General features: G+C 35.9%; 1 protein-coding gene and 1 long non-coding RNA gene across 19 annotated transcripts in view; one reads left to right on the top strand and one right to left on the bottom strand.

Annotated features, from left to right (window-relative positions):
* UBE3A (ubiquitin protein ligase E3A) overlaps window positions 1–16,918 on the top strand; it is a 101,600-nt gene that overhangs the window by 12,277 nt on the left and 72,405 nt on the right. For 6 of the 10 annotated variants that reach the window (XM_058428076.1, XM_058428075.1, XM_058428074.1 and 3 more), the window contains exon 1: window positions 7,668–14,939. The gene's annotated coding sequence lies outside the window, so the exon portion shown is untranslated. Of the gene's footprint in view, window positions 1–7,666; window positions 14,940–16,918 lie in introns of those variants that run through there. The other 4 variants (XM_058428071.1, XM_058428070.1, XM_032175114.2 and 1 more) reach the window with 4 other exon arrangements.
* The window catches only part of LOC131380643 (uncharacterized), a 139,108-nt gene continuing 129,660 nt past the window's right edge, over window positions 7,471–16,918 (bottom strand). For all 9 annotated transcript variants that reach the window (XR_009209897.1, XR_009209896.1, XR_009209898.1 and 6 more), the window contains one exon: window positions 7,471–7,658. This is a non-coding gene — a long non-coding RNA (uncharacterized LOC131380643). The remainder of the gene's footprint in view (window positions 7,659–16,918) is intronic.

Here is a 16,918-nt window from a genome sequence, read left to right as displayed (position 1 = left end):
GATTAAAAGCCAGGAAATTAAAGTAATTCTGATGATTTGGTATTTCTAAAGATTTTCATAGATGACAGTTGAGAACTACTCTCAGATGAGATTCTTCCATTGCTGGTAAGTCATGTAATAAAACACTTAAGTAAATGTATTTTAATGGGGAATGATAACATTTTAATATTGGCACATCGTGAGTCTACCTTCTGTAGTTAGTAGGTAAATAAGAAATAAACATACCTTATTTAAAAAAAAAATTTCAAAGAACCCAAGGGAGGGGAGAGCCAAGGTGCACATTAGGAGATTACAGTACTCTTCCAGTGCACAGTGGATGTGTTGTGATACCAGAGTTTTATGTATGACTGTATAGCCCAGATTTACCAGCATGGGCTCAGTTTTAAATATTAGGTTAGGCCCATAAATCATGAAAAGTTCCTAGGAATTCTAACATTTTTACATTTCCAGAAGAGAGCCTTTTGTATTTTGTGGTAGTTGCCCCACCATCCCTCAAATTTTGGTGTGTAGAATCTACTTTTGAGGATGAGGAAATATAGAAAGGAAAAACAAAAAGCTTTTTTTTTTTTTTTTTAAGTATAAGAAGAAATGAAAGGTTTCTCTTCGCTTCATAGCCAATTCTAAAACTTAACAGTTGTTAAATGTGTTTAAATGTAGGGGGAAAAAATGCAAAAATGCCTGGAAGGAAATTACCAATCAAATATAAAATGTAAGATAGCTGTAAAAGTACTGATACACATACAGCTTTTTTCCTTTTGGGGAGGCGGTGTTTTAAAAAAAACCCTACCAAACATATTCTCTAACTTTGAAAACTATTAATAGCTTTATTCAGATAATTCACATACTGTAAAATTCACCCTTTTAAAGTTTTTAGTATATTCACAGTTCTGCAGCCATCACCACTATCGAATTTTAGAACCTTTTCATCATCCCCAAAATAAATCCTAACCTGTTAGCAGCCATTCCCCATTCTTCCCTTTCCTGGCCCCTGGAAACCGCTAATCTGCTTTGTCTCTATGAATTTATTTATTCTGGACATTTCATATAAATGGGAATCATACAGTATGTGTCCTTTTGTGTGCGGGTTCTTTTACTTACCATGGTATTTTCAAGGTATGTTCATTGACATGTATGTCTGTTTTTTTGGTAACACACACTCTTGATTACTGTAGCTTTGTAGTAAGTCTTGAAACCAGGAAATGTGAGTGTTCTAACTTATTTTTCAAAATTGTTTTGGGTCTCTGGGTTTCTCAAAGTTCCACAGAATTTTAGGGTTAGCTTGCAAAAAAATGTAACTGGGATTTTGATAGGACTTGGATTTGTGTTGAATCTGTAGTCTATTTGGGAAGTATTGCTACCTTAATACTGTCTTCTCATTCATGAGCATGGGATATCTTTCCATTTATTAAGGTGTTCTTTAATTTCTTTCATGTTTTGTAGTTTTCAGTATACAGGTCTTGTACTTATTACTTTAAACATTTATTTCTAAGAATTTTATGTTTTGATGGTATTGCAAATTGAATTTTTTAAAATTTCATTTCAGGTTAATTCCTTGTGCATAGATTTTTGTGTACTGAAACTTGTATTTCATATAATTTTTTTTTTCTCTTAACTGTGTTATAGGAATCTTTCAAATGGTTGGCTACATACACATCCATCTGATTCACTTAGTAAACATTTCTTGAACACCTACTGTGTAGTGGGCCTTTTTTTCTAGGTGCTGGTGGAGACAGCCGTGTATAAAACCCACTCAATCCTTTGCTTTCATGGCACTTAAATCCTAAAAAGAGAGATCATAAAGATAGGTAAAATATATGTTACATAGTGCTAAGGAGAAGAAACAAATAAGAAAAGTGTTTGTGGGTGAAAAGGATAATGGGAAATTTTAGATAGGGTAGGTAGAGAAAACTTCACTGAAATGGTAACTTGGGTGAAGAACTGAAGGAGATCAGAGAGCTAGCCATGTGGATATTTGGGGGAAGAGCATTTCAGTCAGAGAGTGTAGTGAATAGGGAAACCCCAAAGTGAAAGTGCCTGATGTGTTTGAAGAACTCGAGGTGTGGCCACTGTAGCTTTAGAAAAGTAAATGATGGGAAATAGAGACAATGGAGGGTACAGATATTTTGATCATAATAAGGTGTTTGATTTTTACCGGTGAGTGAGATGGGAAGCTATTGGAAGTCTTTGAGCAGAGTATTGAAAAAGTATGACTTATGTTTAGCAAGATCACTCTGGTTGCTGTGTTAAGCATAGACGGAAAAAGGGGACAAGGGCAGAAACAGACCAATTGGTAGATGATTAGTACAGATTAAGACGTGGCTGAAATGGACATAGTGGTCACAGTGAGGGTGGTGAGAAGTGGTTGAATTCTTGATATATGTTGAAATAGAGTCCATAGGATTTGGTAGTAGACCAGATGAAAGTGGGAAATAAAGGGAGGAGTAAAAGATGATGCCAAAGTTTTTTGACCAGAGCAGCTGAGAGAATGGAGTTGGATAATTCTTATAAATTATTGCATTAAATCTGGGCATCATATCACATGCCCACTTAACTGCAGGTAATTTTACCATATAAGCTTGTGGGGGGAAAAGAGGAAAAACAGAAAAGAGATAGGAAGCAAAAGCATGTTTTAAAATATAATAAATTAGGCCTTAATGAAAAATTGTCCTTGAGAAACCTGAGATGGAATACTCTAAATCGGATGTGTTCTCTCAATCTTTAGAACTGAACTAGGAATTAACTCTGAGAGTTCATGATATGTTATGAAACCCTTTGCCTGTTTTGGAAATTAGGTTGTTTTCAATATTTGCTTTTGCAGTGATGGTACCTGTTATTTTTTCTGTAAGGTAGATTCCTACAAATAAGATGTCAGGCCATTAGACCATGTCAATCTAAAAATTTGATAGATTTTGCCAATTACCTTTTAAAAAATAATTTTAGCAAGTTTCATTCCTTAAAATACTTTAGGGACTGCTCATTTACCTTGTTTTGATTCATGTATATATAAAATCTGTTTAAATCTTTATAAATAACCTGGGAAATCGCCTGGTTTTATGGCCCATTTATATTGTGGTTGTTTTTTAAATTTGTAAGCATTCTTTGTATATCATTTAATTCTTTATTATAATTTGCAAATATTATCTCTACCTACCTTTAATTTTATAGTATCTAGTCATGTGAAATTTTAAAGTTTTTATGTAGGCAAATCTGTCCATCTTTTATGGCTTCTGGCTTTCAGCATGCTAACAAAGATGATATAAATATGATCTCATATATATATTACAAAAACTTTTTAGAGATAGGATCTCACTCTGTCACCCAGGCTGGAACAACCATAGCTCCCTGTAACCTCAAACTCCTGGGCTCAAGTGATCCTCCTGCCTCAGCTTCCCAAGTAGCTAAGATTACAGGCATGTGCCACTATAGCTAGTTGGGTTTTTTTTGGTTGGTTGGTTGGTTTTTTTGTAGAGAACGTATCTCACTGTGTTGCCCAGACTGGTCTGGAACTTCTGGCCTCAAGCTATCCTCCCACCTCAGCTTCTCAAAGTGCTGGGATTACAGGTATGAACTACTATACCTAGCCAATCTCTTGTATTTTCTTCTGATACTTTTGTATAGACTTTAATTTACAAAGTTAGATCTGAGCATTCAGCATATTTTTGGATATGGTATGATATGGTTTAGATCTGGATTGCATTTGTCATGTTTTGGGAATTATATCTACCTTTTATTTTCTTCCACTTGGGTAGCTGATTGTCTTGTGAGGCATCCTTTCTCCACTGAAAATGCCACCTTTTTCTACATTAAGTTCTCACAAACTTTGAAAAAAATCAAGTTTATTGAGGTATAATTGATACACAATGAAATGCACCCATTTTAACTGTATAGTTTTATTGATTTTGATAAATATATACACTATCACTGCTACTACAATCAAGCTTTAGAACAATTGAATTACCTCCAAAAAGTTCCTTCCTGTCTGTAGTCATTTCTCTCTCGGCCCCAGGCAACCACTGATCTGTTTATTAGTTTTCCTACTCTAGAATTGCACATCCACAGAATCAAGTAACATATACTCTTCCATGTCTGGTTTCTTTCACTTGGCATGTTTTTGAGATCCATCCAATTTGTGTTTGTCACAGATTTTTGTTTGTTCGTTTTGTTTTTTTTAAATACAATGTGAGTACACCACAGTTCATTCATTTTCTGGTGAACATTTAAATTGTTTTCAGTTTTAGGCTGTGCGAATAAAGGTACTGTTTTGTGTGCATGTCTTTGTGTGAACATATGTTTTCATTTTTCTAGGGCAAATACCTTAAATTGGAATTACTGGGTCACATGGTAAGTTTATGTTTAAATGTATAAGGAACTGCCAAACTATTTTCCAGATGATTATACTACTTTACATTCCCATCAGCAGTGTATGAGAGTTCCAGTTCTCCAAATGTCAGCATTTGATGTTCTCAGACTTTAATTGCACACGTTCTGAGAGGTGTGTAGTGGTATCCCATTGCAGTGGTTTTTTTTTTAAATGGTACTAAAATACACAACATCAAATTTACCATTTTAACTATTTTTAAGTGTACAGTTCAGTGACATAAAGTACATTCACATTATTCTGCAGCCATCACCACTATCCATCCCTGAAACTTTTTCATCCTCTCAGTCTGAAACTCTATCCATTAAACAGTAACTCTTCATTGCCTACTCTCCCCAACTGCTAGTAATCACTGTTCTATTTTATATGTGAATTTGACTCTTCCAGGTGCTTCATATAAGTGGAATCATACGATTTTTGTCCTTTTGTGTCTGGCACATTTCATTTAATAATAATAATGTCCTTGTGTTAGGCCATTCTTGCGTTGCCTTAAACGAGTATCTGAGACTGGGTAATTTAAAAAGAAAAGAAGTTTATTTGGCCCCTGGTGCTGCAGGCTGTACAAGCATGGCGCCACCATCTGCTCTGCTTCTGGGGAGCCCTCATGGTGAGTTTACTCATGGTGGAAGGCAAAGGGGGAGCAGGCATGTCATATGGCGAGAGCAGGAGCAAGAGAGAGGGTGGGGAAGTGGCACACCCTTTTTAAACAACCACATCTCCTGAGAACTCACTCTGTATCCCAAGGACAGCACCAAGCTATGAGAGATTGCTCCCATGACCCAGTTACCTCCCACCAGGCCCCACCCCCAACATTGGGGATTATATTTTAACATGAGATTTGGGCAGGACAAATATTCAAACCGTATCAGTCCTCAAAGTTCATTCATGTTGTAGCATGTATCCAAATTTGATTCTTTACGGTTGAGTAATATTTCATTGTGTGCATATATCACTTTTTGTTTTATTTATTTATTTGTCAGTGGATATTTGGGCTCTTTGTGACTTTTAACTATGTGAATGATGCTGCTGTGAACATTGGTATGTAAGTATCTGTTTGAGTCCCTTCTTTTAATTCTTTTGGTTATGTACTTAGGAGTGGAATTGCTGGGTCATATGGTAAATTGCATGTTTAATTTTTTTAGAGACTGCCATACTGTTTTCCACAGTGACTGCACCATTTTACATTCCCACCAGCAGTGAATAAGGGTTCCAGTTTCTCTACATCTTTTCTAATGCTTGGTAGTTTGTTTTTTTATTTAAAATAATTGCCATTCTAATGGGTGTAAAAAGTCATTATGGTCTTAATTTACATTTTCTTCCTGACTGCCATTGAGAAGTTTTCTTCTTTTGTGTGTCTGTTCAAATATTTTCACATTCTTTTCAGAACGTATGTTCTTTGTCAGATAGATAAATGTATTTCTTCTGTATCTTTACTGATTTTCTGTCCACTTACTAATTACCAAGAGAGGAATGTTGAAATCTTCAGCTATAATTTTGAGTTCATCTTCCTTCTGCTCTGTTCATTTTTTCTTCATATGCTTTGAAGCAAAATCTTTTTTTTTTTTTTTTGAGACGGAGTCGCCCAAACTGGAGTGCAGTGGCGCAATCTTGGCTCACTGCAAGCTCCGCCTCCCGGGTTCACGCCGTTCTCCTGCCTCAGCCTCTCTGAGTAGCTGGGACTACAGGCGCCCGCCACCATGCCCAGCTATGAAGCGAAATCTTTAAAGCTGTGTCCTTAGGTGTGTTCACATTTAGGACTGTTAGATCTCCTTGATTAATTGATGTCTTTATCATTATGAAATGTCTCTGTTTGTCTCTGGTAATGTTCCTTATCTAAAGTCTACTTTGATATTAGTGTATCTATTCCTCTCTTATGATTAATTTTTGCACATTATATCATTTTGCTGTGTTTTTATTTTCAACTTATTGGTCATTTAATGTCTTTTAGATAGCATATAGTTGCATCTTGCTTTCAGATTGATTTTTTATGATCTTTGCTTTTTAATTTGATTAAGTCCATTTACATTTATTGCAGTTGGCAATATAGTTGTGTTTAAGACACTATTTGTTTTCTATTTGTCTAATATTTTCTTCCTTTTCTGCCTTCTTTTCGGTTAATGGAGCATTTTTGGAATTTTGTATTGTCTCCATTATTAGCTTGTCCCTCTGTTTTTTTCCCCCAGTGATACTTCTAGGATTTACAATATGCACCTTTAACTTATCTCAGTCTACCTTCAAAAATATTATTCCTCTTAATGTATAATGTAAGAATTTTGGAATAGTATACATCCATTTACTCTCCCTCATTCTTTTTGGTATTGTGATCTTAACATTTTACTTCTATATGTGTTAGAGATTCCACAGCAGCGTTTGAAACTATTTCTTTGAAAGGCCAGTTGTCTTACAAAGAAACTTAAAAACTAAGAATAACATTCCTTTATATTTACCCTCATATTTACCATTTTTATTTCTTTTCCTTTGTGGAGATTCCTTTTTGTAGATCCAAGTTTCTTGCTGGTGTTATTTTCCTTCTGCTTGAAAAAATTTCTTAAACATTTCTAAAGTGTAGGTCTACTGGCTACAAAATCTTTCAGCTTTTATTTGTATGGAAATGTCTTTATTTCACTCTTCATTTTATTGTACAAATTTTCAAACCACACAGACTTTCAAATAATTGTAGCATATAATTTCACAGCTAACATTTTGTTATATTTGTTTTTGTCTTCTATCTTGTCCATCTAGCCATCCTCTCTTCTTCTAGTATCTTTTTTTATGCTTTTCAAAGTAAGTTGCAGATGTTAGTATACCACACCCTTAACTTCAGCATGTATGTTAACTAAAACTTAGTAGTTTAGTATTTTTAACTAGAATTTACTATGCTGTTCCAGTTATTTATTGCTGTGTAATACATCGCCCCAAACTTAGTGCCTTAAATAGCAGCAACTATTTATTTTGCTCATGAATCTCTCATTTGGTCAGGGATTGGCAAGGAGAGCTTGTCTTTGACAATACATTGTAAGAACTGTTTACATAGCATTTACATTGTATTTGGTATTATAAGTAATCTAGAGATGGTTTAACATATTTGAAGATGCATGTAGGTTATATACAAATACCATGCCATTTTATATAAGGGATTTGAAGCATCCTTGGATTTTGGGATCCATGGGAGTCCTGGAACCAGTCTTCTGAAGATAGTTGAGGTACGACTGTAGTCTTTGGATTGAAAGACTCACTGATTTCACTCAGATTCCAGGAGAAGGGCCATAGACTCCACCACCTGATGAAAAAATGACAGTGTTACATTGTTAAGAGCATGTGGAATGGCTTCTATTGTGACCATCTTTGGAAAATACAGTTGACCACATATACCATTTCATGAGCTGTGACAAATGTATACACCTTTGCCAGAAAGTGCTATCAGGGTATAGAACCTACACCTCTTCCTAGTTATTCCTTCCACCCACACCACCCCTAGAACCTAACATTGTTCAGATTGTTTTCATCTTAGTTTAGCTTGCTTAGAACATTATGTGAGTAGTCATACAATACTTACGTGTTGTAAAAAATTTCTTTTTGCTCAACATAATGTTTTTGAGATTCATCCATATTGTTGAATGTTTCAGTGGTTTGTGACTTCATCTATTAAGGGACACCTGGGCTGTTTTCAGTTCCTAGCTATTATAAATAAAGGTACAATGAACATTTGTTTAAAAAAAAACTCTGTGTGGACATATATGTTTCTTTTCTCTTGGTTAGTTGATGTGTTTTTCTTTCAGCATTTGTTTTTGATGAGAAGTCTGGTTATACAGTCATGTGCCACATGCTGACATTTCAGTCAACAAGAGATCATAGTTGACAGTAGTCATTTAAGATTATACCACCACATTTTCACTGTACCTTTTCTAGGTTTAGATATGTAAATACTTACACTTTGTTACAGTTGCTTACAGTATTCAGTACAGTAACATGCTGTACAGCTTTATAACCTAGGAGCATCTGGGCTATACCATATATCCTAGTTCTGTAGTAAGCTATACCATCTAATCTAGATTTGTGTAAGTACGTTCTATGATGTTTGCACAATGACAGAATCACCTAATGATGCCACCTAATGATACATTTCTCAGAATGTATCCATGTTGTTCAGTGCTGCATAATGCTAATTATCTTTTCTTCCTTATACTAAATCTTTTTTCCCTAGCTGCTTTTAAGATTTTTTCTTGTCGCTTTTCATTTTTGATGATCACCATGCTGAGAGTTGTTTTTTCCTTTTTGAATCTGTACTTTTATGGTTTTCCTTAAATGTGGAAGATTGTTGCCATTGTTTCTTCTACATATTTTTTTTACCATCTCTACTCCTCTTTCATCATTTCCTCTTTTTCTGGGACTCCAGTTACGCATATGTTAGACTGGTATTATCCACAGGTCATTTACATCGTATTCATTATTTTTCAGTCTTTTTATTTCCCTATGCTTCAGTTTGCTTTGTCTTCTATTTTACTGTTTTTTTCTCCTGCCTTGTTAAATAATTTCAGATATTTCACTTTGTGTTTCAAGAAATTCCATTTGATTCGTTTTCATCTTTATTCATGTATTTTTTTGAATTCTTGAGCATATTTGTAATAGCTGAAAATCAGGTTACCTATTGATTTCTTGAATTTTTTCACTCTGAATTTGTTGGTTGGTTTTTTCTCTTGGTTATGGGTTGTATTTTCCTAGTATTTATTTTATTTTATTTTTTGTTTTTTACATATTTAATGATTTTTTAAGATTAGATGCTGGACATTGTAATATTTTGTTGTTGGGTGACTAGATTTTGTTTTCTTTTAGAGTGTTTTGTTTTGTAGCCAGCTAAATAACTTGCTGGTCAGTTTTATCTCTTCAGGGCTACATTGGAGTTTGTCTAGAGAAGGCTTTGTTTTAATGGTAGTAGCTCCTACCTAAGGCATGATCCTTCTGAGTCTTTACTAAATGCTCCCAGTGTCACCGTGTTCTCTTCACTCAGGTTAGAGGGAATTTTAGGAGTCTCCCAGTCCTTTATAAGCACTGGGAATATTTCAGCTTAATGCCCCTCTGTCCCTGGCTTCATGGAGCCACTTACCTTAATCGTGTACAGTTAGTACTCAGCAGTAGACTCTCAAATGGTAGATTTCTGAAGCCATTTCTCTGCCTTCTCAGACAAGCACTTGTCTGGCACTTGTCATAAATTTTACCCACTTCAGCTTCCTCAGCTCTGATCTCTTGATTCTGACCTCAGTAAAATTGCTGTCTTCTCATTGGATTTCCCCTCCATTGACTGCAGGTTGGAAATTACCTCTAGGCAGACATCCAAGCAGTGGATGGCTCACCTCCTTTGTTTTTGTCCTTTCATGTATTATAGTCCTGTGCTGCCTGTTTTCCAAGGTCTGAAAATTCTCGTTTGAGAAGGAGCAATTGTCAGATACTTTTGGATCTTTCTCTGAAATTAACTTTCTGTTGTGCTTACCTCTTTGTCTAATGCTAATACCATATGAGGTTTTTTTTTTTTTAGAATCTTTTAAGCTATACACTTCAAAGTGTATAGCTTGTTGCACTTTCACACACTGAGCACACATGTTTAGCTAGCATTCAGATCAAGAAACAACATCAGCAGCTCCTACATAGCCCCTTGTGCTCTGTTACTACCCCTTTTCTTCCATATGTAACCACTGTCCTGACTTCTCATAGCATAGATTAGATTTGCCTGTTTTCATCCTTTATCTAACTAGAATCAAGCACATTTAGTTGTGTCTGACTTCTTTTAATGTATTTGTGAGATTTATTCACATTGTTGGTTGTAGTAATGGTTTATGACAGTTGCTGTATAGTATTCCATTTTAAGAATATGCCATAGTTTAATCTGCTGTTACGGACATTTAATCATTTTTGGTTTGGAACTGTTAAGAATATTGCTGCTGCTCTAAACATTTCAGTGATTGTCTTCTTGTGAATATGTGTACTTCTGTTTGATGTATACTTAAAGAGTGAAATTTTTAAGTCATAGGATATGCATATATTTAGTGTATACTCAGTTTTTTTAAGGCGTGCTGATTTTAATTACACCATTTAAGTTAATATGTTATGTTTTAATATCTGGTAGAGAAAGGGACATTATTAGAAACAATCGTTTTGGTTATTCTTACATATTTAGTCTTTGAAAAAACGTTTCTTAAATGGCATTTACTTATATTTGTGTTAATTTGGGAAGAAATGGTATCTTTGTTCATCCATGAGTCACATTTGGAACTAGCTCAAAGGCCGTGGGTCCTGATTCCTTTTTTTTTTTTTTTTTCTTGTAGAGGGGAGGTATGGTGTCAAGAAAACATAGTCACCATTATTATGAAAATTAAAATATGGAAGAGATGATCCCTACCATCAATCAGCTTACAACTAGAGGCACTGACAAATGTATACAGATAGCTGTAATGTAAGGTATAACATAATAAATATAAGGAGAAATTAATAAATTATTTTATGGTATTAAGAATATATATAAGACATGAAGGAGATGGTGATTATGTATAAGAATTTAGATAACCCTGTGAGATACAGTGTTTAGAATGAGGCCAGTTTTTAACATGGCATGATAGGTGGGTGGGGGATAGAGGTTAGTAATGGATAGAGGACCATTTCTGAGTGAAGTCTCCTCAGAAGCAAAAGCATTGAAGTCAGAAACACAAATATCCAGTATATTATAGCCAATAGTCAAATGATGGGACTAGATCTGGTAACTGGTGATGGTATCATATAGTGGGCAGTAGTGCTGGGATGGCTGGGGTCAGGACCACATGACAAGGGCCTCAAATAGAATGTGAAGGAGTTAGAAATTTATTCTGTTGGCATGAGAAAGTGTGAAAGCTTTTGAATATAGAATGATAGGTCTAACTTTGAGTTTTTAGGAAGATAATTCTAGTGGCAAAGTTGAGGATAAAGGCAAAAGGGAAACCAGATGAAATAATGGGGCACTGTAGTAGGACAGTGTTGGTAAGTTTGAGGAAAAAAGGAGTAAGAGATATTTTTAAGGAAATTGACAGGGTTTGAGTATAAATTAGAAGGCAGGTACAAGGGAATGAGCATGGTCTTTAGAATCAGACAAATTAGGGTTTGAATCTTTTTGGTTTTTTTTGAGACGGAGTCTTGCTCTGTCGCCCAGGCTGGAGTGCAGTGGCACAATCTCGGCTCACTGCAAGCTCTGCCTCCCGGGTTCACGCCATTCTCCTGCCTCAGCCTCCCGAGTAGCTGGGACTACAGGCGCCCGCCACTATGCCCGGCTAATTTTTTGTATTTTTAGTAGAGACGGGGTTTCACCGCGTTAGCCAGGATGGTCTCGATCTCCTGACCTTGTGATCCGCCTGCCTCGGCCTCCCAAAGTGCTGGGATTACAGGCGTGAGCCACCGCGCTCGGCCTTGAATCTTAACCTTGCATTTGCTAAAGGAATGAAAGCAAGTTCCGTAAGAGAAAAATTTTCTCTTTTGTAAGATGCTTATTCTGTAAACATTTACAAGCACTGGAAGTATAAAAGCAAATGATACACATGTTCTCTTGAAGTCAGGTCTAGTCTGGAAGAAGAGGCTGCACTGGCAGGTTTTGACCAAATTGTGTAGTATCTCATCTGTCATGATTGGGAGCTTTGGCTTTATTCTGGAAGCAACTAAAAGCAATCAAACAAGACTGGGGAATAGTGTGGGAATATAGAAATGTAGGGGAATTTCTAAGGATGAATTGGTAGCAATTGGTAAACAATCTGATACACTGGGAAAGAGAGAGACTCTTTAGAATATGACTGAGAATCTTCCAATTTAGCAGCTGGACTGATAGTGCTACCATCATTACCTCACAGGATTTTTCTTAGTGTGTCTTATAAATCTTGCTTGTACCTCATAAAGAATGGTTTTCCTTTTCTTCAGACTAAGGACTTTTTATTATAATACACAACTTAAAACCCCCTGTATCTCTCCCTCACAACACTTAACTGTGCATTGTTATTGCATAATTAATTGTGGTTTTTATTTGTGCCCATTTCCTTCACCACATGAGGACTAGAAATTATGTCTAGTTTTTCTACCTCTGCATCTTCATCCACCTAGTAGGCACTCAAAATCTAGTAGACAGTTTTTGAATTAATGATTATGAAGAATTTGAAGGCTGAACGAGTATCAACCTACACAGTGGTTAGGGCAAATAAAAATGAGGGGAAGAAAGTAATGAATGGCACCAAATTTTTTAGTTCTTAACTAGGACAGTGAGATTAGGCAGAGTGAGTTCTTTGGGAAAATAATTGAGTTTGATATTAGATATGTTGAATGTAGATGCTAATGAGACATCCAAATGGATGTGTACTGTTGGTAATATGTAGTTGCAGGCATACCATGCCAGAGATAAGGGCTTAAAGATACAGAGTTAGGGGTTCGTAAGCATAGAGGTGCCATGGGAATGGATGACATTGCGCAGAAAATTGGTTTAGGTTAAGAAAAGTGGCTATTGACAGAAACTTGGAGAAAGGCCATGTATGAGGTAGGAAGATGAACTAGCAGAAGACCTTGTTGCCTTTAGAGAGATGGAAGAAAATGAATAGGTACAACATTAGGGAAGCCAGAGGAGGTGAGGAGTCATTAGCAGTCTTAAAAGCTACAAAAATTAAGTAGGATTGAGGGGCCAAAGCACTGGGAATATACAGAAATGATGGGAACTTTACAAGAAAAATTTCAGTAGATAGAAAAATAGCAGCTGAGCTAGTGGTTTTCACGTCTTTTTGGCAGCAAAAGGAAAGAGGATAAAGAGATGGTACTCTGAGGAGATAATGGAGTTGAGGGAATTATGTTGCAAGTATTATTTGAAAGCAGTATTTAAAACTTTTTAAGTCTTAACTGCAGAATGGACTGGAATGAGGAGAGCCTAAAGCAGGAGGACTTAGGAAAATTCTTGGAGTAGTCCTTTAATTGTGAAATGTGTAAACGGACAAAACTTAGACAGTTTTAATAAGTAGCATTATCCATAAATATAAGACACCATAAACATGGGTGGAGAACAGAAGTGTTGGGTGTTATAATAAAAAGTGATAGAAAAAAACAGTTTGTGAAATTAAGTTTTGAAGCAGCTTTAGAAGGAGGTGAAGGAGAAATAGAAATGAATAAAATGAAAATTTTTAGGGAGGTAGATATAGATCAACATAGGCATTTCTTATTAGACTATACTTATTTATAAGATTATTAGACTGAGTCCTCTGTTGAAGAGATAAAGTAAGAGAACTATGTCTGGTATTAGGATTCTTATGGTTAAATTGGCAAGTGAGTGTGCCTAATATTTGTAGTGCTTATAGTTTTTGTTACTCTGTATTTTTATAGATTTGGTATATTTCCTCTATGATTATGTGTTCCTAACTCGTAATTTGGAAGGCAGGGCTTCTTAAAATGAGATCTGTGTGTCATGTGAAGTATGTGTTAAAATGCAAATTCATTTCTGCATTCTTGGGTGGGTCTCAAAAAAAATTTTTTTTAAATTCATGAACCCCTACTTCATGCACTGAATGAAAATCTTTGTGAGTAGGACCCAAGTAGTTGTATTTTTAGATTTCCCCAGGTAATTCTATTATAGACTGAAGTTTGTAACTCAGTCTCTAAAACCTTAAAAGTTGGTTAATTTTATTTCAAAATGTTTATATGCAGTGTATTCACTTTCTACTATCAACCTTTAGGACACTGGATAGGTTTCTTAATCTTTGAAATTTGCTTTCTTTATATGTAATACAGTACATTAAAGGACTTTATTTTTGTTCCATTGAGGAATGTTCTGATTGTATACAAACAACTTAAGAATTTACAGTGATAATTTAGGGGCTTGCTTTAAGCTTCAGGATTTTTTTTTTAAGAGTTAAGTTTTGATATATATTAAGTGGCTGATTTAATAAATTATAATTATCATAGTATATTGAAGTCCTGTTTTGTGCCAGGTAGGCATTATACTATAACTTTTTAATGCATTTTCTCTACTACAATAACCTGACATTGGAGACTCAAGGGTCAGAGGGTCGGCGCAAGGCTGCTGCTCAAAGTGGTAGATGCCCAGATTTGTACCTAACATAGCCGATGCTTAGCATATAGAATTTAATTAAAAACAAAATTGCTATAGGTATTTGAAGGGATTAGAGGGATATAGTCAAATAGTTTCCATATGTGTTTAGCCCTTTTGGAGGGAGGATAGAGTAAATAAATAGAAGGCACTAAGCTTTATGGATGAATATGGGAAATATGGCTTTGCCTGCTGAAAGCACTCAGGCCACAGGGCTTGCCTACCTATGCTTTCCTCATCCTGGCAACAGCAGTAGAGTAATTTGTTTCTTGATATGTTTTTGGATGTTCATAATTATTATAGAAAATAAATTTGCCTTTATGATGAAATTTAGTACCTTTTTTTTTTTGGAAAGTTTATCCAGTTGTTTATGTAAAAAGAATTGAGTGAGGTGTTTTATATTTTAGGTTAAAAATCTGTAAGAGCCTGATTTTAGAATTCACCAGCTCCTCAGAAGTTTGGCGAAATATGGTATGTTTTTGTTTTATTTTTTGGAATTCGTATTGCATGTGTATCTTAATGTCATAATAATGACAGATGTGTTCAGCAAATTTGGGCCCCTGCCGTTTTTAAAGCATTGTGTCAGGTGCTCACTAACTACACTTCCAAGACTGTATGAGGGACCCAGGTAGGGTGCTGAAAAAATTTACAAGAGATTAGTGTGCTATGAGAGGTAAAATAATATGCATAAGAAGATTGAGAGGGCAGGTTTGGATTTTGGGCCATGAGTATTAATAATAGCTTCCATTTGTTGTTGTTGTTGCTGCTGCTGCCATTGTTTTTGAGACAGAGTCTTGCTCTGTTGCCCAGGCTGGAGTGCAGTGGCCCCTTCTTGACTCACTGCAACGTCCATCTCCCAGGTTCAAGTGATTCTCATGCCTCAGCCTCCCAGGTAGCTGGGATTACAGGCGTGTGCCACCGCCCCTGGCGAAGTTTTGTATTTTTAGTAGGGATGGGGTTTCACCGTGTTGGCCAGGCTGGTCTCGAACTCCTGGCCTCAAGTGATCCACCCGCCTTGGCCTCCCAAAGTGCTGGGATTACAGGCGTTAGCCACCATACCCAGCCATTTGTGAGCACATTATATGTCAGGCACTGTTCTGAGATATTTAGATGTTAGCTTGTTCATCCATGACAGCTCTCTGGAATAGGTACTATTATCCTAGTTCTACTAGAACTATAAGGAAACTGAGACTCGGAGAGGTTAAGTAACTTGCCCAAGATTTCTCAGCTAGTGAATGACCAAACAGAGACATAAATCCAGCCTGGCCTTGGAGCCTTTTGAGCACCAGATCTCATAAAAGAGGGGACTGGAAGAGAGGACTTGACTCAGTAGTTTTCAAAATACATATAGCTCTTTAATTACATTGAGATCAATTAGTCAATTAAAAGATATTTTAACTTTATTATTTTTGTGTTTACAAGATGGAAATGTAGACTTGTTTGAATCTTCTAATTCCACATACCATTAATCTCTTGAGAACCCAGGGGGAAGCTGTAACATGACCACATTGTTTATTTTAGGGAAGGTGGTGTTTCCCATATGACCTCAGCAATGTCTAGGTTCTTATTAGGAAATGTATAGTTAGGATAGGAATATCTGGGAGATTGCGTTATTTCTTACAGATACTATAAATCCCATTTATTGGAATCCCCTGCAATTATTTTTATATATTCAGGCCAATCCTCACCTAATCTGGATTTTGAAGCCCTGCATTCCTAACTGCATAGGTATGGGCTCAAACATTCATGTTTTAACCCTTGGTATTCGCAGATATCTTGCTGTTTTATACTGGGTTCCGAATCCACCTTTTACACTTGACTGTTGTTGCTTTGAGAATGTTAATTATGAAATGTTTCTTCCTCCTAATTTCCTCATCTTTCCGTAGTTGACGCATCAGATTTGGCCTGGATAGGGGAATCGTGAGGGGAAAGAACTAGTTGCACAAAATGATCTTTTGATACTGGGATATTTCAGATGTATGGTATCTTTGCCAGAACTACAGTGTCAGTAAAGAAGCCTGCTAAATTTGAACTGTGACAATCAGAAAAGTTCAGCTAAGGCCATGTAAGGGGTTAAAAAGATACTTAGTTGAGGGAGGAGGATATGCTTTCATCTTTTGCCATACTTTTTCATGAAATTAAATCTTAGTAGATTTATGGCCAAGAAAGAGTAGAATATATTTTCATGCAGTGCTTAAGGGGTTTTGACTGATGTTAAATGACTCTATGTAAATACAGAATTAGTAGGACTAGACTTTGTGTTTATGTGTGTGGGTGTGTGTGTTTATGTGTATGTATGTAACTATTCCATTAAGCAGTTGCCTACTTGGTGACTGATTTCTCTGTCAGCTTAAGAATCTTTTTACTAAATTTGTCCATATTTGAAAGATCTCAGTCTGTGTTCTGAATCTTTACTCATTTACCTATACTTAAATCTTGAAACCCAATAT

Source organism: Hylobates moloch, unplaced genomic scaffold (assembly GCF_009828535.3).
Source record: "Hylobates moloch isolate HMO894 unplaced genomic scaffold, HMol_V3 SCAFFOLD_14, whole genome shotgun sequence".
Taxonomy (NCBI): Eukaryota; Metazoa; Chordata; class Mammalia; order Primates; family Hylobatidae; genus Hylobates; species Hylobates moloch.
The sequence above is the reverse complement of the archived record's forward strand: the minus strand, read 5'-3'. Positions and strand labels throughout refer to the sequence as shown.